The sequence below is a fragment of the Panthera tigris genome, chromosome B2, assembly GCF_018350195.1.
Source record: "Panthera tigris isolate Pti1 chromosome B2, P.tigris_Pti1_mat1.1, whole genome shotgun sequence".
Lineage (NCBI taxonomy): Eukaryota > Metazoa > Chordata > Mammalia > Carnivora > Felidae > Panthera > Panthera tigris.
In genome coordinates this window covers 87,096,836-87,119,487 of record NC_056664.1, presented here as the reverse complement: position 1 = coordinate 87,119,487, position 22,652 = coordinate 87,096,836, and the positions used below count along the sequence as shown (strand labels likewise).

Here is a 22,652-nt window from a genome sequence, read left to right as displayed (position 1 = left end):
ATTCAGATCTTTTCATGATTTGCGCCATGGACCTCTTACGGTAGTCATGTAATAAACTAAGTTTTGGCCCAAGACCACCTTTCATTCAGGTCAGCATGTCTGAAAACTCATTCTGTAGTTATTTTCCCTCTTCCTAGGTGTTACAGTAGAAATAGACATTCTTGAGAGCTGGCAAAATTCCAACAATTGTTCTCTAATTCATGGAATGAGAGCTGTTATGAGTCATGGTACGTGTGGTAACCACCTTGCAAGATGGTCCCCCAATGACCTCTGCTTCCTGGTATTCACAGCCTTGTGTAACACCCTCCCACACTGTATCAGGGTTAGTCTGTGTGACTAGTAGAATGGTTATAAAAGGCTAGGTTATAAAAGACATTGTGACTCTGACCTTTGTTCTTCTCTTATATCACTTGTTCTGAAGGAGCCACCTGTCATATTATGAGGAAACCCAAACCTTATAGAGAGGCTCATGTGACAAGGAATTGAGTCATTTGAGTGAGCTATCATGGAAATGGACCTGCTGATTTCCTGATTTCAGGGCAGACCTTGAGCCAGAACCACCTACTTGAATTCCTAACCCAAGAAATGTGTTCTCAACTCTAGCTACACATCAAATCTATTACCTTTTAAAACTGCACATGACCCTGGCTCAGATTCCAAAGAATTTGATAAAAGATCTGAGGTAAGACTTGGCTGGCTATTTGTAATAAAAACAAAAGATGTTTTGGTTTATAACTATGATATTGAATCACTATTCCATACTGATTTATTTTTCACCTGGTTCCAATTTTTATAGTTTTTGTATCATTACTTTTTCAACTTATCTTAAATACAAGTGAGAATAAGGCAAGAAAATCAGTCATAAATAAATCACTAAATCACTTTAATGTGCATGGGAAGTCCCTAGAATCATGTCTATGATAACACAGAGAATTTCACTGTATTTTCTCTTTCTAGTTCCTCCTATCCTCCAACCACCTTTATTTGGGTGAAATCAGAGCAAAATTAAAGCTAAGGTATGACTTTAAAGGACAAAGATTACACAGGGGTAGCCTGAATGGCTAGTAGAGAGATGAAAACAAAGAATGGCAATTCTTTGCTCTGATTAGCAACTTTGTGCATAGGTTTGGAACTCAGGAGTCTCTCTGCACCTGCCAATCCTCTCTTCTCTGCCAGGCTATCATCATGCAAAGTTTACCAACCACAAGAGTCAGCTACCACAAACTGCATCCTAGGCACAGCTATTCAATCTCAAATTCCTATAATATATGATGGGCTCAATAAGGTGACATCTGGAAAACCTACATTTGGGGGCTGATCTACAGACATCCTACTGCAGATGTGGACACCAATAACTCCTAATCTAATCTAAAAGGGACTCACCCAAGTCCATCACCAGCTATTATATTTAATGGTATTAGGCAAACTCTAATCAGAAGTTTAGGCAAGAGACATGGAAAAGAACAAAGAGTTCCCCAATAACTGAGTATGATTAAAGGAAGGATTGCTTTCAGCAAGAGGCCTAAGAGTTTAGTTCTAAGTGTTTTTCCAACCTTTTCCCCACACAGTACTGCCTTTCTGACATGCTCAGTGCCTAATCCAACACACATCTTCAACAAAGCTGGGATTCCATTTTGGTAGACCTTCACTGGCTTGACAGTGAGGAGACAGAGTGCTAGAGACAGAGGAGATATTTTTTAAAAAATATATTGTTATTCACATGACTGAAAATCTGATATCTACTCCACTACTTTCCCCTTTGGGAAGGAAGAATGTATTAGGAAGGTTTTTCATATGCTCTCCCCTGAGAGGTTATCTAGCCTTCACTTAAATATCACCAGTAAGAGAGATCTTAACAATTACCAATATAATCCATTCTATGAACAACACTAGAAATTAATAAAGCTTCTCTTTGAGGCCAAATCATACTACCTAAATTTCCCACATACTGATCCAAGTTTTGTCCTCTGAATGACAGAAATCAAATCCTATTCTTCTATCTGCAAGATTTCAAATACTGAAAGACAACTATAATGTCCTATCTTTTCCAGACTAAACATCTCTAAATCCTTCAACTCTTCTTGCTAAGACATAATATTATACCCTCTTACCTTCCCATGTGTCCCTGAATATGCTGATTCAATGTTTCTCAAATGCTTATTTAGTAGCTTGTTTTCTAAAACAGAAAATCTAAATCCCACCTACATAGATTAGAATCCAGTAATTCTGGGGTAAGGCTTGGAAATTTACATTAAAAAATTCCCAGTAGGGGTGCCTGGGTGGCTCAGTCGGTTAAGTGGCCGACTTCGGCTCAGGTCATGATCTCACAGTTCATGAGCTTGGGCCCACATCAGGCTTTGTGCTGACAACTCAGAGCCTGGAACCTGCTTTGGATTCTGTGTCTCCCTCTCTCTCTCTGCCCCTCCCCCGCTTGCACTCTCTCTCTCAAAAATAATAAATAAACATTAAAAATGTTAAAAAAAATTCCCAGTAAATTTCAGTACAATCAATATTCTAGGTTATTAATATGATGCCCTGAACAAAACCATAACTATAGTTGAAAGAAGAAGTAATTATCTCCTTAAAGTCAAGTACTATACTCCTACTGACAGAGTCTAAGATTGGATCATAAATATCAGTATTAACTATTTTCAGAATACTAGCAAATAGAATTTCTAGGAGGTATCTCTTATGTCATCTTATTATTTTCTTATGCCCATGCCACTGGACAGTTTTACCAAGGTACATAGCTGATAAGCAATCACTTTCATTTTTCTAGCCTCTCAGCTTAGACTAAAAATCTAATTTTAGATTTTTCAAATCAAGAAATGTTCTATGCCGGAAAAGCACATCTTCAAGTACATTAGTCATGTGGGATCATAACAAAATACCATACTCTGGATATTTCTTGAGCAACAGAAATTTACTTTCTCACAGTTCTGGAGGTTGGAAGTCTAAGACCATACCAGCATAGTCAGATCCAAATGAGCATTCTCTTCTTGGCTTGCTAACAGCTGCTTTCTTGCTATATATGTTCATATGTCCTTTCCTCTGAGTGCATGTGCAGAGAAAGAGAGAGAGCTAGGTCCCTGGAGTCTCTTCTTTTAAGAGCACTAAGTCTATCATGAAGACCCCACTCTGATGATCTCATCTAAACCTAATTATCTTCCAAAGACCCCCCCCCATCTCCAAATACTATCACACTGGGGCTTATGGCTTCAATGTATGAATTTTGAAGCGACACAATCCAGGCCATAACAACAAAGTAGAAACTTTCTAGTAATTTGTTCTATCATGATTATATGCACACTCCAGTATGGGAAATAACAATGTTCATTCTGTTCCCACTTGCTAATCTTTTCCTTATATTTTTAAATTGAGGCTCAACTCACCAATATCAAGTAAACTTCCAGGATTAGCTCCACCTCTGATCTACTCATGTATCCTCAATAAATACTTGAACTGATTTTAGGAATTCATATTTAATATAAGATTTCCAAGGATAAAAAACAATTTCTCAAATTCTTTAGTAAATCTCCACAGTATTGAGTTTTGTAGTCTTTATATAGTAGATGACTAGTGAATAAGAAATAATTCAATGGAAATTATTAATTTTTCCTACCGTGTCACTTTCAAACCTTCTCCTTTTTTCAAAAACATACATATACTTATTAAGGTATCAGGCACTGTTCTAGATACTGAAAAGAAGCAATTAATAAAATCTATATGCCCTCCTTTATAGAGTTAATGGCCTAGATTGGGATATATGTATTGAAAATAATAATCACAGAGATGAAATATACAATTAAAGTTGTGATAAACACCTTCAGAAAAAAGAACTAAATAAAATGAAAATAAAGTTGTGGCAGACATTGTGAAGGAAAAGGAGATTGACAGATTACAATGCGGGCCTGACTAGCACAAAATTCAGGGAGGACTTCTCTGAAAAAGCCATGTTAGGAGAGATCTGAAAGACGAGCAGATGACAGCCAAGCAAAAGGACAAATTCCAAGCAGAGGGAATAGGACAGAAAAAGATTCCAAAGCAGTAAGGAGCTTAGCCAGCCCCTTTGGGGTAAATGAAAAAAGAACATGTGGCTAAAATGGGAGAGAAAATAGATTATGATGAGCATGGAGAGTTATACAGGGACCACTTACAGATCAGTTAGAGGGGGTTAGATGTATTCTAAATGTACTGCACAGACACTGAAGAGCTACAGCAGGGAGTGCTGCAGTTTTAGATCACTCAAAGCTACTACATGCAGAATATGTTGATGGGAGACAAGAGGAAATAGACAATCAAGTTTGCAAGCTTCCACAGAAGATAGTTTAGGGGAGAAAAGATATTTGCTTAGACTACAATAACAATGGATATCTGAAAAAGCAGGCAGATTCGGGGTATATTTTGGAAATATATTCCAGAGGAATCAAAACGGAGGTGTAGAGGTTGACACACATTTGCTTTCATACAATGCTTACAAACAGTATGTGCTTTCTATAACTGCTAAGACTCACAAAGATATCTTTATGTCTAATTGCCCCTTTATCTTTTGTCTAAATGTTCATTTCAAGTAAAAGCTAGATTTGTTTAACTTTGTACAACAACCAGCACAGCGTGATAACCATATTACAGTCTCTTAAATTCACTTAATAAAATTGTATCTAACAAGGTTCTGGGGTTCTTAGTGAGTCAATATTATAAATATTGAAGGAGAGTGTCACAAGGGACAGACTTTTAATTCAAAAGAACCTGACATTCTCTTTAAATGGCATTTTTCCCAAAAGTTAATATCAATTTTAAGGAATTAGGATGTGAACTCATAACATTAACCTCAAATACAAGCTTCTAGCAACCACCAATATCCCTAACTTTAGTGAAACCTATCTCTAAATTTGAAGTGAAACTATAACTGCACTTTAATGTTACAAATAAGATTTCTATGTGAAACATGCAGGACTTCCAAAATACATAGGATGCATAGAATGATGTTGCAAAATAAAACAGTTTAATAGTCAGATTCTTACTGCCTTTGAATATGGAAATATAAAACTCCTTGCTCCTAAGCTATATAGTCAGAAAAAAAATCAAATGGGTAAAAAATAGTGTTAAAGTCATATAACATCCTTTAACTTTAAAAATCATGCTAACTTTTCTCTCTCCTAGAATGTTAACTGAGAAAGAAACAAATTGAATTACATAGCTGCAGATATTCTTTTCAATGTTTTCCTTACTAGAAAAGGGATAGATATTTTTTGAAAAAAGAAAGTAAGGGGAAAAGCCTAGTCAAGAGGAAAGAGATTCCAAAAGGATTTATATATATATACAAAGATCATATCTTCTCTATCAACCCACTTTCCTATTTCAACCCTGATCATTTTCTTCATGGACAATAAGCACTAACCTAGTGTAAAATAGTGTAGGAAGAGTATGTGCATATGTGATGAATAAAATACAAGCTGCACCCATTTTGGGTGTTTTTATCATTAACTGCTGTTGCATAAACTGAACATACAATGGGCTGTGACACTGGATAAATCATTTGTTTCCACTTGTTATTGATGACATTTCATAACTCGTTTGGGGCTCTGCTTTGCCCCGTCACTCGTGAGTTATGAGGTCATCAATCATGACTGGGAATAAATGATTTATGTAGGTCACCCTATTGTATATTTTAGGTACAGTATACAATAAAACACACACTATTGATTTCTAATATTGTTGCATTTCGTTTATCATGTGTGTTTGTGAGACTGTGATCTTGTGTCATCTGCTGCAACTGAGTATGAGATGCTAAAATAATTTATGAGAAAAGAAATGTACAAAAATGACTCAGAGAATTCCTATTTTTAATTAATATCTTGCTAAAGCAATTTTAAAGGCCTCCTGAATTAAAAATACTGTCTCAAGTAAGGGGAGTTGCAGTTAAGGACATGAAGTCAATATATAAGGTCATGATTAGGAAACAGAAAAGGACTAAAGAGACCTTTCAATAGAGGATATGCCACCCTGAATAACCTACGGAGATACTGAAGACAAATCTCCCACTGAGAAACACTGTACTGTGTATTACACTTGAAAGGATCAATGGCTTAGTAACAAGAATACCATGGAAATACAAAAAAAACTTCTTCCAGCCATTTTTAGAGAGGAAAAAGGTAGAGTGGGGAACAAAAACCAAACTGCTCCCTTTCATTGATGAAAGCTTAGAACCTTTAACTATAATACAGGTTGAATTTGCAAAGAATCCACAAGCAAGTTTAATTAACATATTAATTGAAAATGAACATACAGTGATCAGGAAAATACTCTTACTTGAATGGAATTCTTTAAAAAGAATATAGCATCTTAAGGGATTGGAAAATTTTTCTTCTGCTTCCTTCCCATTTCATCCCCCAACTGACTTCTATTTTTTTTTTCCTGATGAGCTTAAAACTATAAACATGATTTAAAAAAAAAAATAAAACTACAAGAAAATGCAAAGAAATTTGAGGGAGGCAATCAAAAACATATTGAAAATCAAACCTAGAATAAGAGCATCAAAAATCTAGGAACTTTCAGCTATTTGCAATTACAAGAGTAATTGCTATTTTAACATGTTTTGCTTGTTCCAAAGAAACTCTGGTTCGTAAGCTGAAATTCAAGGAGTTTAAATCACCGCGAAATCTTTTAGGAGCTGATCAAGACTAAATATACAATCAAAACAACCTATTATCTACATATTTTAGTTGATTAAAAAAATAAGGTACTACTCTGAGCAGTACTACACAGAAGTTGTTGACCAGCTGGGTTCAATTCCCAGTGATGATAAAAAAAATAAATAAATATTTAATCTGAAGTATGAAGAATTTAGGTCAGATATAAAGAAAAAAATATTTTTCTTACAGGAAAGTATTAGATATTGACATTAGCTATTGAAAACAGTTGTAGAATTTTCTTTGGAAATTTTTAATAGTAATTTTACTTTTTAGAATGGTTTAGGTTTGTCCTACTCTAATGGCCAAGGGCTGCATTATAAATTCAAATAACTTCTCACAATTCCTTTCACTGCTTAATCCTATGATGATACTAATTAATTAAGAGCACTGTTTTATAGAGCAACAGCATAAGAGGATTGAGAATTTCAAAAGTGAGAGTTGGTAGCTTTTATTGACTAGTAAGGTGATATATGAAAAGCAAGTCAGAAGTCCACAGTTTAGCTAAAAATTCTCAGTTTAAGTCCAATATTATTAAGAAATATTTCATTTTTGAGGTTTTTCCCTAGATTTTTTTCTATTTGCCTTAATTAAGTATAAGATTTCTTAACCTACAGCATTGACTGGGCTTTAAGGGAGTTTAATACCTGAAATTGTATTAAAAAGTTACATATGATAAACACATATGATAAACACATATGTATATTTCTGGGGAAAGAGCTCATGACATTAAACTTTATTCAGAGTCCAGGTCCAGAAACAAAAAAGATTAAAAATTTTAAAAGTGATTACAAACCACTGATTCAAGAGGCTGTCATTCACAATCAAGTCTATTATCCATCTTTCCAAATTGTTTATAAAATTAATTCCATTTTTTAAAGTTATTCTTTTGCCCCACCCCACCCCCACCTTTTTTTCCCCTGCCCCCACCCCACTCCATCTCTCTGTCTCTTATGGCCTTGATTGGTTTTGGCCATTGGTCAGAATAAAGTACTTAAACTCAGTGGCTAATTTTTATATCTTTCAAGTGTCTTTGGATAAAAGTCTGATTGTAAATTCAAAGTATGAACTTAACTAAAATCACTTTTTTTTTGTATGCAGATACCAATTAGATGTGATCTGCCTTCTCCCCTACACATAATCAAAAGAGTAGCTGCTACTTAAATGTGGAGGAAACTCATATATGGAATCAAAACAGTCACTGAAGAAAAAAAAAATTCCTCTTCTAAAACTCAAGGGTAAACTTTGTAATGTTTTAATTTCAGATTTTATATTTTTAATGATAACAGTGCCATGAGCTATGGGAATATTATCATTTGATATAAGGAGACTACAAAGAGAGGCAGACAGTGTAATTAGGAAGCATCTTTGCAGATATGTATAGTAAGTGGTACATGATCAATTCAGGATATTTTTTGGAAGGAAGAAAGGAAGGGAAGAAGGAAATAAGAAAGAAAGAACAAAAGAGAAAGGAACAGGATATAAACCTGGCTTAATCAGTTTAGAGTCATTTTAATGAGCTTGTTCCCCAAGCATTAGAAATGCTGATGGAACCACAGCCTATACATTTGGTCCTTTACCAGGTTGGGTATGAGGAGACTGGGGACTTAACCCCAGCTCTGCTCCTGACTCACTGACTGACCTCAAGCCAGTTAACCCATCTGTTGTTTTTCAGAAGGTGATGACTTGGAGACTGTCTAGCAATTGCTGTGCATTAATGGGGTGACAGTCAGAGGAAGACGCCTGGGGCAGAAGAGCTTCAGTGTAAGGAAATCAGCCTTTACTGCTCTGCCCAATCATGTCAGCACCACTGCTCTTTCAAGGGGCTTCCCGCCATTGTTGCTCCCTGCTCCGGAACACCCCATGCTGCCAAAGCCACTGCAGGGGGTCACCTTTAACAGACAACCTCATTTTCAAATTTCCAGACCACTAAATCAAATGAACCAGTGCAAGAGTAATTTTTTTTTGAGGTTGCCAGAGAGATGCATAGAAGAGTTGCCTATCTTGGGAAGAGAAAATTACAGCAGGAGTCTCGCTTTGTGATGATTGGAAAAGAAGGTAGATCAGAAAGCAGCTTCTTGAGTTTGGGAATTATTTAGATTTTAAATTGTGTTTTGCTCTACATCAAATTGGATTAGATTCCTTGAATCTTCTAAGACTTTGATCCAGCCCATTTCACATTTACAAATTAAAAGGCAGCTTCAGCAGTGAAAATCATATAAGATACAACAAGAAAGCTTTGAGGGGCATACAGGCAGATTTAGCCTAAAGGCCCATCCACTTGTGTAGTGTCTCATACCAACATGTTTGTGCTTTGAGAAAATACACTCAATTCCTACAATGCTAAACATTCTTCAATAGAGAGGCATGCATTCATAAAGTAGTTGTATATCTACAATCCTTTATACTGTTTCATGTTTCTGAATCCAATAGTAATTTAGTCTATTAGAATCAATACCCCTAATTCATAAAAGCAAATTTTCAGGGCACTAAAAGTGTTGTACAAATGCAGACCAGTTAAAATTTTAACCAAAGTTAAAATAAATGAGTGTCATATATTTGACACTTAACACGTCCATGACAACTAGGCTCACCCTAAACAATCATGCAGAAGTGAAAGCAGTGAGGAAAAAGAGAGGAAGAGGGTAAAACATTCAAATCTAAAAGTTTACAACGGTAAATATGAGTGTGCAGGAATACTTAAAGAAAAATCACTGATCTCCCTATGCATGAGCAGGAAGTTTGAACCTAAATATCATCCATCCAAACTATAAAGGTTAGACCAGACATCCGTTAAGAAATAAAAGGATCATCAGCTAACCCCAAACAGAATTCTTCAGCATAGTACACTCCAGCAACTTCCCAATGCCACAATGTGTGTGCAAGGCTTCATCAACAGGGTTTGAAAAGCACTGCTATTCTCCAGATAGTGCTCACTACATGAACGCTAACATAAATCAAAAATACTGGCATGTGTTCCCTGTAGTCACTGCAGCTTAATCCGCTTACTCTAACCCTTCCCACCTTCACACAGGGTCATCTCTCCATGTAACCGACATATTCCCCTTTCAAAAATCTTTTTTTTCATGAAGGTTTATAAATGCCTTATTGATTTTCCACACAAGGCCAGTCAACTTCTGACTTCACAAAAGGAGTTGAATAAAGTGGCTGAACCCACTGCTGTTTCCCTACCTACATAAGTAAAGTACCACTACCCAGTTAATTTTAGTTCTACTAACTGACCTGGTTACAGGATAGCCATCATCAGCCCTGGGTCCCCAAAGACAAAGACCCTTCTGTGCTCTTGCCTGACTATAAAGTTGCAAAACCAGTGGTCAAATAATTGCTTAGCCTGCTTGATTCTTCACCACCCCCTTACCCCATCTCAGTCCTATATACTGCAAAAAAAAAAAAAAAAAAAAAAAAAAATCTAGATGCAGCTTCTGAAAACTTTCTTTTGATATGTGATCACCTTTTCAACAAATCAGTCAAAAAAGACTGTGTCATGTATCTTCTGCATTTAAACATTAATATTAAGGTTATAAACTTTAAGATGTTTTTGTCTCTGACTTCACTGATAATTTTCCACAATTTTTAAGAAAATATTTATTTTCTTATCTTTATTATAGATTACTTTTTATTATTTTATCATAGGTTATTAAGATTTCAGCTATTTCATAGTTTTAAATCTTATTTTATTTACATTCTTTTTAAAAAAAAATTTTAATGTTTATTTTTGAGAGAGACAGAGACAGAGAGAGACAGAATGCAAGCAAAGGAGGGGTAAAGAGAAAGGGAGACACAGAATCTGAAGCAGGCTGCAGGTTCCCAACTGTCAGCACAGAGCCAAACACAGGGGTTGAACTCACAAACCACGAAATCATGACCTGACTGAAGTTGGATGTTCAACCAACTGAGCTACCTAGTTGCCCCTTTATTTATTTATTTATTTATTTATTTATTTATTTATTTATATTATTTCATTCACAATTTCTTCTTAGTTTCCATTTTCTTTTTTTAAACAAAATTAAGAATTTTCAAAAATGATCTGGCATTGAATTGTTCCTGCTTTAGCAACTGAACTACAGTATAGGCAAAAATAATACACACATTTTATATATATATATATATATATATATATATATATATATATATATATACTGGAAAGTAGTAAATAGGCCTATACAGTTGCAAAGTTTCCACATTTTAAAGTAATGCAATATTAATGCTAATTAAACTGAAAAGTTAATGATATATATTGTAATCCCTAGAGTAACCATTAAATATATATGAATTCCAAATACTCTAAAAACATTTCGATGGTGCAAGTAAGACAGCAAAGTAAAAACAGAGGAATAAAAAACAGGAGGAAAAAGAGAAAACAATTTTTTTAAATGTGACTTAAATCCAACCACATCAATAATTACATTAAATGTAAGTAGATTAATAATTCCAATTAAAAATCAAAGATTGTCACAATGGATTTTTTTAAAAGCAGGACCCAAGTCTATGCTGTATATATGAGATGAATTTTAAATACTAAGACACAAATAATTTAAAATTAAATGGATCGGGGTTGGGGGGTAGTGCCTGGCTGGCTCAGTGGATTAAGCGTCTGACTTTTTTGATATTGGCTCGGGTTATGATCTTACAGTTTGTAAATTCAAGCCCTAGGTTGACTGGCCACACTAACAGTGTGGATCCTGTTTGGGATTCTCTCTCTCCCTCTCTCTTTGCCCCTCCCCTAATTGCACACACTCTCTCTCAAAAAAAATAAATAAATAAACTTAAAAAATGTATAAAAAATTAAATTAAATTAGATGGGAAAAGATATACCATTTAAATAGTAAAAACAAAGCTGGAGTGGCTATCATAGCAGCTTTATTTATAATAAACTAAAATTAAAAAGCCTACATTCTAATAAAAGGAAAGTGGATAAACAAACCACAATTCAACTGTGCAATGAAATACTAGTTGGCAATTAACAGGACCTAACTGCTGATACACCCAAGTATGGATATATCTCAAAAACATACTAAGTGAAAAAGTTTCGCTCAAAACAACCTACTGTATGAATTCCATTTGTATTCCATTCTAAAACAGGTAAAATTAATCTGTAATGGAAAATATCAGAATGGTAGCTGTTTCTAAGTGGGCTGGGCAGGGATTGACAGAGAAGGGGCTTGAAGGAATTTTCTGGGGTCATAGTAGTGTTTCACAGGATGATCCTGGGGATGCTTATACAGGTACATGTAATTATCAAAAACTCAATGAAACTACACTTAAGAATTCTGCATTTCATTGTATGTAAATTTTACACCAAAAGAAAAAAATATAAATAGAACACAAATTAATGATATGCATGCTAGGTGTTAGGGGAAATTGTACTGATGTCTGCACTTTCATTTGAAATGCATCAAAAATAATAGATGAATTGAAGAATGTAGGAACAACTAAATGAATAGATCTGGGACAAAGCAATATACTAAAATGTTAATAGAAGCATTTAAGTGGTAGTTACATGGTGATCACTGAAAGATTCTTTCAACTTTTCTGTATGTTTAAAATTTTTCTAAACAAAAGTTGAAAAATTACATATTAAAACAAAAATATAAAGAGGGAAGATGAAGAGGGGTACACAGAGGGCTAAATTGTATCTGCTTTGTTCTTGAAAACACAAAATGGTCTGAAGCAAATAGAGCAAAACATTATGATTTCAAAGACCCTAGTATTCATGGGTATTAGTTGTTGTATTATTCTCTTTTCTCTCTTTTATTCATATTTTTCTTCATGCTTCAAATGTTTCATAATTTCATTTTTTATAAACTATAAATGGAATGACTGTAATACATTAGAGTATGAAGGGCAATGGACTGAATCCTGGGACCTGGCATTTTAGCACTCACCCAATCATTAAGGGCTATGAACCTGGTATAAAGTGACAAAAATCTCCCTGACCTTAGTTTCGTCATTTGTAAAATAAGAGAATTAAACTGAGTTGATATATTAGAGATTAATTTCATCTCGACAATTCTATAAACCTAAAATAAGCAAAAATAAACAAAAGTGTATTTTTAGGAATTGCTTCCTGTGAAATGTTATACATGAGCCCAAATACTCAGAGTTAGTCATACAAGTAGTCAGAGAATAATTTTGTGCATAATGGAATCACAATCTTTACATTTTTACTCAGTCTACTAAATGCAATAAAGTAACATATAAGTAGGGGGTTAATCATTACTGAAGAGCCCAAAGCCCAGAAAGAAAGACAAGCAAAGTTTAGTTTTTAAGACATAATTTCTACTATTTATTCTTCTCATAACTTGGGGTCTTGGGAATTCCATTTTAAGCCTCACTTTTTTTATCCTTACATTATGGGGATTATAGTCAATGACCTTTAAGAACACTGCCAGCTCTAAGATTCTACAATTAGAATTCTATTTGGGTTAAATACCTGTGAGTATACATTACTAAACGTTTATTTATCCTCTCATGACCACTAGTACTCTACCTTTTTTTTCAAAGCCACTCAAGAGTACTGTCATTATCAATCCCCACCAAACAGCTACCCAGAATTGGTGTTGTTAGTGAATTATATGCAGTGGACAAATTAATCTTGTAAAACTATTGGGATTAAAATTTTCAATGCAGCATTTAGGGATATAAAAATAGGGTACTTCTGAAAATCAAACAGCATGTTGCCATGTTACCAACTAGTACCATCTTTTGGGCCTGCCATCATGTTCCATATGTACACAGGAAGGAAAATTAGAAGCAAAAATGAGAACTTGACGTATTTAAGGTCGATACTTAGCTGCTACTTGGTAGTTCCCAATCCCTTTAAGAAAATTACTTGACTGAGCTTGAAACACTGTTTTTGGTTATCAATTGAGTTAGACATTTAAGACCTGTCTTTCTGGCCACAAAATGAAACTTCTATCATCTTTTTCCAATGCAAACAAGCAAACAAACAAACAAAAAGAGTAGGACCAGGGAAGGAGGAGATTTTTATCCTTTAAATTCATGTACTCTTTATCACTTCTTGGCCTTTTGGTCAAGTATAAATTCACATACATCTTTAACTCTTACCAATGCAACTTACCCATTATATCTTTACAACTATAATTCTTTATGAAAGAAGAGGATTTCTAAAATGTAATAATTATTGCTACTTCTCAAAAAAAAAGTGTCCCTCTTTAAACAATGCTATAATTTCTTTTCTGTGAACATTCTAATTTTTTTAAAAAATTTAATGTTTATTTATTTTTGAGAGAGAAGGAGACAGAGAGTGAGTGGGAGGGACAGAGAGAGAGGGAGGCACAGAAACCGAAGCAGGCTCCAGGCTCTGAGCGGTCAGCACGGATTCCAAGGTGGGGCTTCAACCCGTGAACCTTGAAATCATGACCTGAGCTGAAGTCGGACGCTTAACTGACTGAGCCACCCAGGCACCCCCGTATGAACATTTTATTTTGAATAAAAAGTTTCTAAATCCCATTCAACAGGGCAACACATCTTACCTGAAGATAAGTTTTTCAAAGTTTCTAATATAATCTCATTTCTCAAAAATTGAAATGTTTGCCCATGGAGAAATTTATGTTTCTGGAAATACAATGCCATATTGAGACTTCTGCTTTTTAAATAGATTAAGAACAATTTCTTTTTCCTCTTTGACTCTTTGCTATTTTCTTAGCCACTTAATCTTTTTCTTTTTATTTCACGTATAATTTTTCTCCTTTCTTATACCTAACTTATGTTAATTGTTTCCCAGTGTCCTAATACGGTTAACATTTAAGTCCTCCCCAGTGGAGTCTAGTGGAGGAATGCATTCCATTGTGCAAAAAAAGCTTTTGCCAAAGAAGCTAAAGAGAAAACAAAAAGATCTGAAGAAACAAATCTATTTTTCCGTCATTACGTGCCTGAAAGGAACCTGCCACCTAGAAGAAAATCTGTTTAGTTTTACAGTATAACTAATTATGCATGAGTTTAGACCAGAATCCCTAATGTTCAAAGAAACCATATTATGCCGTAGAGTAGAGCCATCTTTCATTTTTAAGAATTGAATAGGCTTCTGGTAGCTGTAGAGTACATTTGCCCATCATACTCATAACAGTTTTTTGTAAGCTACGAAACCAAAGGCCAATGAGGAATTAATAATGGCTACATCCAATAGATATTAGCAACTACAGGGGAGGCTTCAGGTTTTTGCTTAATATTCTGCATGCCCATCTCTAGTTAGTCTAAATGCATTTCAAAAAAAAAATCGGGATGCACCTCTGTACCATTGTTTTTAAGCCCCAAGAAAGACATAAATTTAACAATAAACATTAACTAAAATGGTCCAGGGGGGAAAATATAATTTTTATTTGTTTGTTTGTTTGTATGTTTGTTTCTCAAGGGGCAGGCAGAACCAAATTAGTTGGCTCTCCCAGAATCAATATGTAAAAGTGTGAAAAAGAATGTCAGTATTTCTGTGGCTTATATTTCTTTGAGAGGGAGGACAGGGGACATATTCTCTGTGTTTTACATACAGCTATAAGCTCTAGATGGTCGTTGGATGGGATTTGGAAAGGGAGGGTGGGGGAAATGCAGAGCCGCATGAAGACTTTTATTCTAGGAGTATTCTAAAGGTCAAGAGATTTCTGGATTACCCCCCCCAAATACATAAAACTATATTTCTGGATTATCCAGAAGATAGATGAAACTACTGCCCATCTCCTATCCCATTTATTACTGACATATCCACTTTATTTTTTTTAAGGTTTATTTATTTATTTTGAGAGAGAGAGAGAGAGCCCATGCACATGAGCAGAGAAGGGGCAGAGAGAGAGGGAGATAGAGAGTCCCAAGGCTGGGCTTGATCTTACAAATCTTCAGATCATGACCTGAGCCAAAATCAAGAGTCAGACCTTTAACCAACTGAACCACCCAGGCACCCAGACATACCCACTTTAAAGAAAGAAATTCTGCTTTCCTTAGGATGGGAGTGTGCAGGAGACAAGTTCTATTACCCCACACAGAGCTCTTCTAAACCTCTCTAAACTCAAGTCAATAGTAATAAAAATAATTTCTTTATTCCATTACTTTGGACCAAAAAAGACAGAAGAATAAAAGAGAAAAAATGTCGGGGATGCTTAATGTGGCTGCAGGGCCTATGTATATAAGTGAGGCAAGAAAGGAAGACTGCTAATCAAATAGTTAGACTTGGGAATCACTGTTCTGGGTGAAGTTGCCAGATCCCTTCCATGTTTGTAAAGACACTCAGTTAAATACCAATTGTGTTGATAAGTTGTGTCGCCTATTATCTAAAAACAGTTACTAGGGGCTCTTACGGACTCAGTCCCTTGGTTAAGCATCCAAGTTCAGCTCAGGTCATGATCTCATGGCTTGTGAGTTCGAGCCCCACAACAGGCTCTGTGCTGTCAGCTCAGAGCTTGGAGCCTGCTTTTAATTCTGTGTCTCAGTCTCTCTCTGCCCCTCCCCCACTCGATCATGCGTGCGCTCTCTCTCTCTCTCTCTCTCTCTCTCTCAAAAACAAACATTGAAAAATTAAAAAAAAACAGTTTTAATAAATAGGTATTCTTTCTATCTTACCATGAAGCTAGAATCCACTAGTTTTGGGTTTTTTTTTTTTTCATTCTTTCATCGTAATATTGGGTTCATAATCCTTTTGCTAGACATTGTTCTCCTCCCTCCAACTATTTTCACAACCAGTTCCAAAAGAGAAACAGATAAATCACGTGAAGGGAAATAACTATAGATTTGGAAAAACAAACATAATAATTCCTAGGGACACAAAGAATCAAAAAGATCATTTGAAATGCTGTATCTCTATATTTGAAAGTGAAACTGTGCTGAATACTATTAATAACAAGTTAAATAAAACACAACAGGGGCATTTACAGTCCAATTAGATTATTAATGAAAAAGTAAACTATTTCTTTCATGCCATAAAATGCTATTTTCCATATAGAATATGTATCTTCCTGGTATATAATTATTCCTTCTAAACAATTTCTTTTCTGAAACATGCTGTTAACAGTGACTGACAATAGCGACTGTGTGTAAAAATACTACAGACACAGGTTAGTATGTTAAAGAAAAGACTAAACATATTGTAAAAGATAAGGAACCCATAATGGAAGAATTAAGCAATCAAAATGCATTTATAAACACTTCTTTCTCTTTTTCCTCCGTATGGGCAAATAGAATATGACTAAACATGAAATTCAATTTTCACTGTCTTCCTAGTCACAGGCCAACGGATCCCTGGGTCATGTGGCTTTGCTCCCAACCGGAAACAGAGAATAAAAGCACTTTTCAGACTCTTTTCAGGAGGTACAGTCTTGAAGCCACCACTACTTGACACAAATTAAAAGCTGGATTCATAGAATTGTCATTTGTACAGAGATGTCTAAATTTTATGAAGTCCCTGTATTTCTTTAGCCTCTGTGATCTGACCCTGGATTGGGTTAGACTACCAGACAAAATCTAAACCTTCTTCTACTGACCACCTGCAAGACTTTCCATTGCCCACCTGTAACTAATCTGTCAATGTCGATTGTCAAGGAAAGATTGCAAGTTTGATGAGGGCAGGGTCTACATCTCTAACATTACCATTCCCCATCTGTTTTGGTACCAGATAACACATAAGAGACACTCAAAAATGACTACTGAAAAAAATGAACAAACCTAGATTAGCTTTCACAGACCTCCTTTACCAAGATGCTACATGACAAAAAACTAGTTCCCATTACACTGGTGTGTGTGTTGATCATAGGTTACAGTTAAGAAACAGATTTCCCTGAATTACACAATGCTCTATGAAAACCCAGGAGTTAAATTTCCCATGAGCCTGTGTACCTGGAATAGTTGCACATCTCCTGAAGAATCAGTTTATTCTCTTGATGATGATTCTACGCATCTTGGAATTATTTCCATCTTTGTGTTGGTTGTTAGAGAGCTGAGGACTAAACATGTGGCTCACTTGTGACCAATACATAGGGCTTCAGAGTGGGCATTTGGTTCCATAGTCACACTTCATGCTCTGCCCTTCCTTTCTCTGGCTTTACCTTGGCTTCATTTCCCTCACTTTGTTTTAAATTTATGTTATGTATCTTTGCAAGCCACCTTAATTTCTTTTTGAATCAAGGTGGAATGTAAATAAATTGATTTTTTTCCTTTCATGTAGAAGTTATTAACTTTGCTGAAGAAAAGAAGAGGCAAAGAAAGACATAATATAGACTTTGGCAATATATGGCTGATTTTAAAAGACCTTGGGGATATCTTGGGAAGAGAAGATACTATTTCTATCCCACATTGTATAGTTTTAGTTTTATGTACATCACAAGGCAATTGCACAACATCAACCCTTTTTATTATGTTACATCAAGAATGTTAATACTTACCACATATTTAAAAATAAAAACAAAAGAATGTAACTGGACCAGAAGCAGCTTAGCTTTTACTTATGGTCAGAACATTAGGAACAGGGAAAATTAATGAAACTATAAAAATATATGGAAAACATTGATATCAAGTAAACAGAATGGCCTCTTACTATTTAATTATGCTTAAAGACATGGGGTCCCTCCTATTCCCATGCTCCTTTCTTTCACAGAGTAAATTTTCAATTTCTCATAAGAGGTAGATTCTGAGAAGACAGAGAAATAGACCAATGCTAGATAATAGCAAAAAACTCACAATTTTTCTAAGAACTCATACTTGAGTTAAATAGTTTATTCAGAAATGCAGTCACATTGTATCATAGTCTGACAAAATTATGATAATAGTTAATCTGAATATAGAATGTCCCTATGCTGCTATTGCTAACCCTTCATCTACCTAGCAAGTACATTTAACTAAAAGGAAGAAACAATGACAAAGGAACACACACACACACACACACACACACACACACACACACACACTTACATATCATTATCTGCCCCCAAATAGCAAAGGCATCTCTGCCACAAGAACCTTGCCCATCTCTGCTCCAGGTTCAGGTAGAGAACTACTGTCAGTCTATTTTAGAACTCCCATTTAAATTCTGTATGTCTTTATAAATGTAGTTATCATTACCATTGTTGCCTTATCACTCTCTATGATTGCTCTCTTTCAGTCAAGTACAAAGGCAGCCTGAATATAAATGTTTTGTCATAAAACTGCTATTCAAATAATAAAAAAGGGTTATAATAGTACTAAAAATAATTTACCCCCAAGGCTGCTGCATAGACTGTCAGTGTGCAGATTTGAGGGGCACAAAACACCTCCAGCCATACTCTCACTATCCTCTGAACTCTTCCACTGCATCTGAACCCATATTTGCATGATTTTAAAAATAATTTAGACGTCATTACATGACTAGGATATCTAGAAAATTTTTAGCATTAGATTAAAAAAGATACAAGTTATTTTTATCACTATTATCATTACTGTACTTAAGAAACATGGGATAAATTAGAGTGAGTGTTTATATCTTTCAAAGGGAAGTTATTTTTTAGTTCATTAGTTTGGGGCAAATGGATAAACACATAGTGCATATATGTGTACGCACATATAAGGTACACACATATATAGATACACATGTGTCATACACATGCATACAAATTATACACACATATCACATGTACACACATATCATATACACATATAGCATATACATAGCATGCATACGTATATGTCATGTGTACATGCATACATATAAACACATATATCCTATATATCATATGTACACACTCACATATAAAATCTTTACTCTGAAAATGCTTTTGTTGGTATCAGGACTAGCTGTGCACTGCCACCCAGGGGCTGTCTACAACATTTTAACACTGCTATCTTGCCAAGAGGCATTCAAAGTCATTACCGAATGCATCCTGGACAGTCCTTCATGGTAGCTGTTAGCATTCCCATTGCATATTCCGGTAGCTTTGGTGTCATTTCCCATAGCATGAATGCACATTGCAGAGAAAGGCAGAGAAAAAGAAGGGAGAAAAGAATGCCAAACAAGCAAAGGACCACCTAGAAGGAAACAAACAAATTATACTGACAAGGCTGACAAGGGGGAATAAGAAAGAGAGAAAGAGGGGAAGGAGGAGGTTTATGGGCTTCATGCCCACTGCTCTGGGTAAATATCCCTCCTTGCAACAATAAAGACAAATAAAGTACAAAGAAGGGATAAAGCAGAAGATTACAGACCTGGCCGGTGTTTGATAAATGGCACTCTACTTCACTCTGCTTATTGTGTACTTCATACCTCACTCCTGAATATGGAAGAGAATTTTATTAAAGATTTAGCCACGGTGGTGGTGGTGACTGGCTCACAGTAATTTTCCTACAAAGTAGTTTAATCTATCACAGGGCAGACAGTGCACCTTCTTACCATGTATCATATCTGTCTATTGAGTAAGTGCTATCCAAATCCAATTTCTTTTCATTTTTGGAACCTGTGATGCATATTCAAGATACACTTTCGTTTTGTCTTTGTCCTAAATTGGGTGCTGTATGAGATGGGGACGGGAGGAGTACTAATAAAAAGAAAATCTGCACTCTAAGGTTTCTATATCATTCTGGTCATTTTTTGTATTTTACAAAAATAAATTGCATAATTTCAATGGCATATAATATTGGTCACATGTGGAGTCACCAGGACCTTTCATATTTATGGATATGAATATGAAGCATTGCACCACTGATTATGGAATGAACTTAGAAAATCATTACAGTCAAGTTCCGGTTTTGAGCTTTGTGAAGCACACAGGGGTTGTTCCATTCGATAATGAGATGACTCGTGCAATAATAGGGAAACTGTTTCGACCAAAATCATTCAGCAGTTCATTACGTGGTAAAATGTAAATCCAGAAGTGTCATAAGCAAGGTACTTTCAGAGTGCTCTGTTATGGAATCACAGAAATTAGAAAAGCCCCGTGAGGTCACTCACTTCATCTGTTCCTGGTATCAAAGTGCTCTGAGCAAAATATTTTCAAATATAGAGTCCATGCTCCCATCATGATATTCTATTATTTCTCCTTTCATTGCATTACTTTATTTCACTATGATGAATTGTTCTCAACCTGACAATTGTTTCCTTTAAATGCTATTGGTCTTTTTGTAACAAATAAGTAATTCTGCTCTTACTCAGTTACAACAAATCCTTCACACTACTGTTAAACCTTGTTATTAGACTCTCTTTAAAATTGACCTTAAATATGTATTTTTTTAATTAGAAGGTTAATTAGCATGTATTTTAGCCAGAAAAATTTACATTTAGAATCACAAATTATTATTGTCTTATAGTCTCTTGGAGGACCCAGAAACCCCACAGTCAATTCCCATCTACCAGTAATTTAAAAGTTACATCTTGTCAATTTCCAGCTGTTTCTACCCTCAACAACTTGGACCCTTTCTTATTAGGTCCCAAAATCAAATAAAAATTTTAAAAATACTAAAAGTAGCTCTTTATTAGGAAAACTTTGAGCCCCATCCACCTTGTCCAAGTCCTTCAATTTAAAGATGAGAAAATAATTGAATCCCAGAAATTAATTTGTCTATATGGTCAAACAACTGACTTATAATTAGAGGAAAACAGATTTTAAATCTAAAAGACCTAGTTTCAGATCCTTCCTCTGTAGTTAACTAGTCCTGTGACCTTGGGTGGACCATTAACTTTCTGAGCTTCAGTTACTTCTCTGTAAAATGGAAATAGCAATACCAAACCCATGAGTTTGTCATAGGAATCCAGAGAAAATATTTAAAACACTATTATCACAATGCCTGGCACACAGTGCTCAGTAAATTATATCAGTTAGTCACAAAACTCAACCTAGGAACCACTGTTCAAGGGAATTTATTTAGCCACATAAATTCATGCTATCTATCATCTCCATTTCCCCTATATACAGTTGACCTTTGAACAACATGGGGGTTAGGGGCACCCGCACTCCATACAGTTGAAAATGCATGTACAACTTTTGACTCCCTAAAAATTAAACTACTAATAGCCTCCTGTTGACCAGAAGCCTTACTTATAACATAAAGAGCTGATTAATACATATACTGTATGTTACATGAATTATATACTGTATTCTTATAATAAAGTAAGCTAGAGAAAAGAAAATGTTATTACAAAAATCATAAGAAAGAGAAAATATATAGTACTATACTGTGTTTATGGGAAAAAATACACATATAAATGGACCCACGCAGTTCTAACCTGTGTTTTTGAAGCGTCAATTGTATTATAAATCAGAGCTCATGATAAAGACAAAATTAAGCATGCATCTAAAACTATATACAAGGTATTCACTTATCAAGCCAATAAAAATTTATTACAGCTAAAGATGTTTTTAAAAGTCTAATTATAGAAAATAGAACCATTTGGATATTGTCTGGGTTTGGGGGAAATAGGAAGATAATAATCAGTAACATTGGAAATAACTTGATTTTTCACTACTTTCCTAAAACATATTGACAACAAAATGTTTGTGTAAACACTTTTTAACATTAATACTATTAATACTATTTATGTATGTTGCTATTTTGAAATGAAATGCATTTTGGCGTGGGGGGTGGGGATGGTGTGCTTGGGTGGCTCGGTCGGTTTAGCAGCTGACTCTTGATTTTGGCTCAGGTAGTGATACCACAGTTCCTGAGTCCGCATTGGGCTCTGTGCTGACAGCACGAAGCCTGCTTGGGATTCTGTCTCCCTCTCTCTCTGCCCCTTCCCTGCTCAGGCTTGCTCTCTCTCTCTCTCTCTCAAAAATAAGTAAAGTTTTTAAAAAGTTAAAAAATAAAAAATAAAATAAAATGCATTTTTCATATTATGAAACTAATACATGTAGTGAAGAAAATTTCCACAATATAAAAAAAAAAATCATTCATTATCCTACTACCCAGAAATAATTGCTTTTAATATATTGGGGAAAAATCTTTGAAATGCTTTAAATATATATTTTATCATAA

The 22,652-nt window shown here is 35.0% G+C and overlaps 1 long non-coding RNA gene across 1 annotated transcript; it reads left to right on the top strand.

Moving 5' to 3' along the window:
• The first annotated feature begins 260 nt into the window (after nucleotides 1-260).
• LOC122238691 lies at nucleotides 261-8,934 on the top strand. The gene is made up of 4 exons (XR_006217754.1): nucleotides 261-322; nucleotides 422-682; nucleotides 7,794-7,930; nucleotides 8,368-8,934. It is a non-coding gene; the product is annotated as an uncharacterized LOC122238691 (long non-coding RNA).
• The last annotated feature ends 13,718 nt before the right edge of the window (nucleotides 8,935-22,652 follow it).